Raw genomic sequence first — 8,176 nt, forward strand, 5'->3', positions numbered from 1 at the left:
TTATTAGCCCTTGTATGAGGATTAATTTGTCAACTGTCACCTTAGAAAGTGGAGTGCAATCCCCAGTCTTCTGTCATAGAAGAGGTAAAGTTTAATGAGAGCAAGTCTTTTAGAGAGATAGAAAGTACTAAATGTTACTGCCAAGAGAGGGCACAGTGATGGCAACCTCAAGTCAAGGAGCCTGGGTCACCAGAAACCCCTTGTAGTCCCAGGATGTCTAGAGAAGGAGAGAGATGCAGAAAAATGTGTCATGAAATGCCCTGAGAAGGCAGAGATAGGATATGTAAAAGGTTGTAAAAAGTTTGTCTAAATCCCAGTTTTGCTTACTTTCCAACTCTCCTTTAGATAACACTGCTATCTAAGTGGAAAAATGGAAAAGAAATCTAGTGTGGAAAAATAACTGACCACTCTTTTGCTTTCATTGTAAACACCCTCCATGAGAAGAGTCAGTGCAGTGTGGTAGAATGAGCTAATTTGAGTCACATGGGCCTAGGTTCAACTATTCCAGCACAGGTATTAAATGGCTATGTGAAATTAGACAAGTTACTGAACTTCGTTTCCTCATCTGAAAGCTCAGAAAATTGAATGTAAAACAATGGAAACATAATTCTCAGTAAAAGGTGGCTCAGTAAAAGGTGGCTTATTTTAATTTACTATCAACAGCAAGGTATGTACTCTGAATTAAAACATAGCTTTGCAATCTCATATGTAAAGTGAGAAAGACAACATGAACTCTAAGGATATATACAATGCTCAAATTCTGGGACTCTTTTCACCAATTCTTATAAGATTGTATACAAGGGTGGATATACACTGTCTTACATTGTTAATAATTATGTGAATATGGCTACATATCCAGAAGTAGATATAACATAAAGGTAGACTCCTGAGATAGAACACGTGACTTCCTTTAGATCTTAAACAGAAACTTTTTATTAATTGCCCCATTCCTCCATGTTTCCTAAGAAATAATGGAGAGTATTTCATTAAATACCCTTAAATGTCTCTTAATGTCTACATAGAATTTTATGAAACGAGATCTAAATGCCTTCTCTCATCTAAAAACACATGAGTACAACTACAGAAAATGTCATTTTAAATTTTAACTATTTTATTTTTTACTTGCAGGTAACTTGACTAGAGTCAATATAAACTGTGTACCACATACTGTGTCAAATTTACTGACTGAAATGCAGTTGTATTTTCCTTTATTTTTACTGCTTATAGCCACATATTTCCTACACACCTTATTTCTTTCTCAAATCCAGCAGTATTCGTCCTGAAATATTCTAAAATCATTTCATCACAAAGTATACCTTAAACTTTATTATAAGTGTTTTTTTAGATACCATTGATAGCATCAGTGATAAAATTCTCTGAAACACTTTATGGAAAGTGGACTTTACTGGGAATGATCTAGTACAAGGTAAAAACCATCTGGTGACCCTCTAATAGATAAAAGATCCTATGCCATATATTAATTATGCTCCCCACCTTAATTGGAGTTACCAAAAATAAATTTAAAAACACAAGAGATATTTCACCCTCTACAGAAACATGATCCTGTGTTTGGGAGCCACTTTATATTTTGCCATTTTCTTCTATGAAGAGTCAAGTTAATTGAAACTAATCTGTTCACTAAAAACATTGAGAAACCCTGGGAAGTGGACCAAGTACCCCCACGATTTTAATTCAGACACATAACATTTGGTGACCCTCCTTCATTTCACAAAAGGTTAAACATCTGCCAACATCTGTTCATAGCAGCAGTCTATAGTGTACCATGATCCAGAACCTAGCTAATGGGGGAATGTTAGCTCACTGCTATGCTAACTGCTTCAAGAAGAAGTGTGGTTGTAGCTTCCTCCGTGCCTTAGAATTTAACTCAGCCACAGGATTTGTTGTTCTCACATTTAAATCTTAGCAAAAATCACAAGCAATGGCCAAGAAAAGAGAAAATGCCAAGGTAAAAAAAAAAAAGAAAAAAATCAGTATTTTAATATGCAGTACAGTTATGTGCATTTTAGAATAAATGTTGGAAAGATTTCACTGACTTTTTTTTTTAAGTTTTTTTTTTTTGATGTGGACCATTTTTAAAGTCTTTATTGAACTTGTCACAATATTGCTTCTGTTTTATGTTTTGGTTTTTTGGCCGTGAGGCATGTGGGACCCTAGCTCCCCGACCAGGGATCGAACCCACACCCCCTGCATTGGAAGGCGAAGTCTTAACCACTGGACCTCCAGGGAACTCCCTCACTGATTTTTCAAAAAGCATTCTTTTTATACTTTCTGATTAAATTTCCCCGTAACACCGTTTTGATTCAGTTATCCTTGCTTGATCCTGAATTGGTCTTTTCAGCTATATCCTTGTACAGGAGTAACAATGATGCCTGCATTACCAGCAGCTGCTGCTGCTGTGAAAAAAAGGCAAGATTCTTTTGTTAAGAGTAATCTGCCTACATTTTCTATTATTCAAGAACTAAAAATAGAAGATTGCATTATAAATCTAGAAGACAAGCTGTGCAGTCCAGAGGCTAAGACCCTTGATATAGAAACAAAGATCTTTAAAAAAAAAAACAACCCTTCACATTCAATATTATTTTTATTATACTAACAAGCCAATAATGACATTAGAATATGTCACTCAAGTTGTGAGGTTTTGAAAAGGCTAGGACTCAGTAAGACACTGTAGGTTGTATTATGTACATAACGCTTTTAACCATTTCCTGTGACTTAGAATTGTAGACAGAAGGGAGAAAAAAAGCAATGTTATTTTAATGGGAATTTTTGGAAATAGAATAAGTGGTATTATGATACATTTATATTTCAGATCCTAATATAGCAATTGTTTTTAAGAAATACCTCACTAAGTATTTTGTGTTTAGCCGAGTAGGATGAGAACATTTAAAACTTTGATTTATTGTTCAGTTTATTTATAACTCTTTTGAAGAAAAAGATTTCTTTTTAGTATTCATAATGATAAACTGTAATTTCTATCTTACCAACTGCATTTTTGCAGTTCTCAAATCTTACCACCTTCTCATGATGACCATTTTATTTTGGACAGATGATTTACAGATCAGACAAGAGTTCTATAAAACAAGGCCAAGTCAGCTGAATATGTAGCACATATATTTCGGTGAGATAAGAGGGCATGTTAAGAGAAGAAACAAAAGATTGTCAAAGAAGTAAGAGGTTGGGAATAATCTCTGAGTTAATAAATACATTCAGATTAATAGAGATACAGAGATAAGTAGACAATAGTTCTTAACCTTTGAAGAATTTACAGTCCCTCTACAAAATATATAAGGTGCTATGGGAACAAGAAGGAAAAAGTACTGAAATATAACTGGGAAAGTGACTGTAAAGCAATTTGTATTATATAGAGTTGAGTGAGAAAAGAAAATCTTTGTGGAAAGTTGGGCGGGGGGAGGTAAGAATGTCCAAAATAGAGTTTAAGGTTGAAGACTTGTCACCTAGGATAAGTTGACAACATTTTCAAAATTAAAAAGCAAGTACATTGATAGTTCAATAAGGAGTTCTAGATAATCAAGGAAAAGCTATGGGTTGTTGATATTTTTTTAAAGTTTAGTTTTACAGAGATGTAGTACTTGATTTCCTCATCCCAAAGGCACAGCAATCCAAACATACAATCTTAAAAATTGGTCTACTCTGCTGGGACCCATGTTTTGTAACATTATCCCAAGGCTATACAGGGTAACAATGTGACCGAGCAGGAGCTATGAGGCCTTCCCAGGAATAAGCCCGCACCCATGTCCTCTGCCTGCCTTTTGTCTGTAGAAAAACTTTAGTCAAAGAATAAATTTAATCAGAAATGAGTAAACACAGAAAGAAAGGAAGACAGTCAAGCAAGACAAAATACTTTAGCCATTAAACAAAGTCAAGGACCTTTAGTTCTTCCTCAAGGACTATAGATAATATTCTGAGCCATGTCCTTTGAGCTGTTTTGCAGATACTGAAAACCTCACCAGGTGGAAGAAGTTAACTCTATGCTGCTCACAAGCATGTAGCCCCGAGACCTGCTGGAACCATAAGGTTGATGATGCTGACTCCCAGTTACCTCACCACCAACCAATCAGAAGAATGTCCATAAGCTGACCACACCCTGCTCCTTAAACATTATAAGACTCCTCACTATCCCCTGGTGGGGGAGAGGGACGGACACAGTTTTCAGGGCATTAGCCTGCTGTGGCCCCCGTTGCCTGGCAAAGCAATAAAGCTATTCTTTTCTACTATATTTCACCCAAAACTGTCTCCACTTTTCTATTTGGCTGTACTTGGCAATAATCCCCAAGGAAACCCACACCCACCAGTTTAAAAGCCAGCAGGCCACTAAATGACAATGAAGTGAATCCATTAATTAAAAAGAACAGATGTTTTCTAGTCCTACACCCAGAATCATATAGTAAGTAACATTTTTTATCCAAAAGGCTTACTAACATTCAAGACCAAACCACCTTTTAAGAGTGCTAATATCAAAAAACCTGTTAATAGAAACCTATATCCTATTGACCTGGGGGTCAGACTCTAGAACACCAGTTTTTTTTTTCTTTGATTTTATTTTGCACTTTAACTTAAAGCTTGTGCAGTCTTCGCTTGGTAACCACTAAAATAAGTGCTTTTACATACTGCAGGAATCTCAGTTTATACATTTACTTCTCTCTCTAAAGGCCTATTAAATAGATCAAAACCTAACTACAGGAGCCAAGTTACCCCTGCTCACTTGGGGAGGGGAAAGAAGCACAAATGCCTTAACCTCATCTTATTCATACTTTGTCTTTTCTCATATCATTTACTCAAAACCAGACTAAGATGTCAGAGGCCTTAGCAGCTGAAATTATGATGGCCCACAAGAATGTATGAACTATTGTACCATAACATACAAAAGTATTAACTAAGGAATAATAATTATTTAGTAACCCTATTGCTCTTATTTCCCCCTTTCTTTTGTATATTTTAACTTTGCTTCTTCCTGGACCTCTATCCAGGTACCTCACTTCAGAGCATGATAGACTAGTTAGAAATGAGGAAGAGAATGGATGAAGGGAAAGCAAAGGAAAGGAGAGGAAGGAAAGGAGAAAAGGGGATCACAATGATCAATTAGGAATATATGCTACAGCAAGATGTTTTAAGTTTGTTCCTTTACACTAAAACACAACTAAATTGAGTAATTTTGCTGTTGCTGTTTTTGTTTCACTTTTTGGTGCCTGGTTGATGGGTTTTTATTGCTTTCACATTAGCTAATTGGCCTGGTTAACCATGCCTGCCCCTCATTTAGTCTAGGCATTCTCTACAGTGATTTTCAAGGTGTGATCCTCAGACTAGGAGTATCTCCATCACCTGGAAGCTTGTTAGAAATGCAAATTCTCCAACCCTACTCCAGACTTAGAAACTCCAGGGGTTCTGTGCCGTGATTAGGTTTTAACAATCTCTCCAGGAGACTGATACATGCTGAACTTTGAGAACCACTGCTCTAGACATCTATTTTTCTAAAGTACATTTCTTCTCACCATGCTCTTATTCTTCTGCTTAAAATACTTCAACATTTTCTATTTCATCTTCAAAACACAGTCCAGACTCATTTTAACATAAAACCCGTCATGTGGCCTGATTCATATACTTCTCCTCTACCCTCACCTCCTACCAACACAGCGTGCCAGCCACAGTGAAATTCACTTACTTCCTCTTGTTATCTATGCATATTGTTGTTTCTGATTATTGGATAGCCCTACATATCCTTTTAGATCCAGAACATTTCTAGTTACTCTTCAAGTTTCCCCTCAATCATCACCTTCTGCATTCAGTTTCCCCTTAGACATCCACCATAATGTTTACTCCAACAAGGCATATTTAAGCATTTCTCTCTTCACTGTGTTATCACTCTATACATGTACTTCTAGCACTTTGCTTTTCTAGACATATTTTTAAATTTGTCTTTTGAATGGGAACAGAATAGATCAGCCCAAAATATGCCATTTGGGCATATTGATTATTCTGAATTAAAGTCACCTGACAAACAGCAAAAAAGGACACTGACACTCAAACTCTTTCCCCCCACCCCCACCCTGCCAAAAGCAGGAAATAAAATCTTTCATGTGAAAAGTAACCCATACTGTATCAGGAAGGTGGAAGACATCCTAACACCAGAAATAGGGAATTTAGGGCAAAGAAGACTGTATAAATAAACCTTATTAACTTCTTCACTAATTTACAATCCCAAACCCAGCCTCTGTCTTGTCAGTTCTTCACAGATGTATTGTTTGTATAAAAGATCTAAGAGTTTCCTGCTTTGGTCACTTCTTTGAGTCTCATTTTTATGGAGCTCCCATACATACAAAATTAGTTTTTCTCCTATTGATGTATTTTATGTCAATTTAATTACTAGACCAGCCAAAGAACCGAGAAGGCAAGAAGGGAAGATTTTTCCTAACACTTTCTTTAGATAGAAAGATCTTAGAGGAAATGAAATTTAACTAATGCTGTCCTGCTCATTCTTGCATTCCACCTGCCTGGCACATGTAGGTTTAAAAATTGCTTCCATTAATGAATTATAGCTACAACAGTCCGGTGATCCAAGCATCACTTATTGTATAATCTGAACTTTCCACAACACAGTTATGAACCGGAAGGGAACGAGATTTCAGATTATTTGTTGACCTGTTTGGGGTATCTAAAGAGAAACTAAAAATACGCTTGCAAAAAAAAATACATAGATGTTTTGGGTTAAAAATAATGGAATAACCAACCTTTAAATTGCCATCTGAACATGCAATTATGTAAGGGGCCGAGAGTGAAGCAGGATCAGGAAACCACAGTGCTAAGTAGGTTCAGAATTTGTGGCTAAGGGCTTTTGCTAATCTTATTTCTAGAGGACAAAGGTAAGGCCCTGAGCTAGAACAACATAAGACATAGGAATTGAGAACTCTGAATAAAACAGGAATTGTAAAAGACAACACACTCAAAGAAAGGACTAGAGGGGCTTCCCTGGTGGCACAGTAGTTAAGAATGTGCCTGCCAATACAGGGGACACAGATTAATTCCCTGGTCCAGGAAGATCCCACATGCCACGGAGCAACTATGCCCATGCACCACAAGTACTGAGCCTGCGCTCAGAGCTCGCGAGCCACAACTACTGAAGCCTGTGTGCCTGGAGCCCATGCTCTACAACGAGAAGCCACAGCGATGAGAAGCCGACGAACCGCAACAGAGTAGTCCCTGCTCGCCGCAACTAGAGAAAGCCCGTGCACAGCAACGAGGACCCAACGCAGCCAAAAATAAAAAAAATAAAAATAGATAAATTTATTAAAAAACAGGACTAGAAAACATGTTATGGCCAAGAAAAACTTTAAAAAATCTTGTCTGTCTCATCTTAGACTGAAAAAAAAAGTCTCAAGAATTTGTAACAACAGGCTTCATTCACATACATTTACAGTGCGAAAGTATAGTATTAGTGTTGTCAGGAAAGCCACAAAACAAAAAACTAATGAAAAGTAATCACGTCTTACGATTTCAGTTCTGATACGTCAAGAGCTTGGAAGTCATCATGGCACAATCTGAAAGTCGACATTCTTCTTAGATCCATCAGAGATTTTAGGTCCCAGGGCCAACTGCTGCCTTGAAAGCTGGAGAGACAGGTGAATATAAAGAATCACAGCTGAGATCAGTTTACCAGCTGGACCCTGTACGAACCCTTAAATCATAATTGACTAATACTAGAGGCTGAGTGTGGACTAGATTAAAGATTAAAAATTCCTGGGGAGCCCTCACACTTTCATGGGTTTTATCATCAAGAAACTCCAGTTCTTATGGTGAAGATTGGAGACAACTTTACTTGTGCTTCAGACAGGCCTATTTTGAAATAGGCTCAGCATTATCCATCAAAGAGACCTACCTCAGGGGAAACTACTTTACCAGAGACTTATCTGATCTGGGAGAAGGGCAATTCAGTTAGACAATTTCATACCCCTCTAGCCTTCCTAGTTGACTTAAGAGGAAGAGAAGTCTAAGAAAAGCTTCTGAAAAAATCACAAAATTAAATATATATATATATGTATAGTTACTTAATCCTAAGATTATAGAATGCTTCCCATTCCCATTTGAGTATGTCCCTCTCATTTCTTTTATACTCCATACTAGTTTTATTCCCATTCTTTTT

Source organism: Aethalodelphis obliquidens, unplaced genomic scaffold (genome assembly GCF_003676395.1).
Source record: "Aethalodelphis obliquidens isolate GAN/ISIS:26980383/991018 unplaced genomic scaffold, ASM367639v1 scaffold2, whole genome shotgun sequence".
Taxonomy (NCBI): domain Eukaryota; kingdom Metazoa; phylum Chordata; class Mammalia; order Artiodactyla; family Delphinidae; genus Aethalodelphis; species Aethalodelphis obliquidens.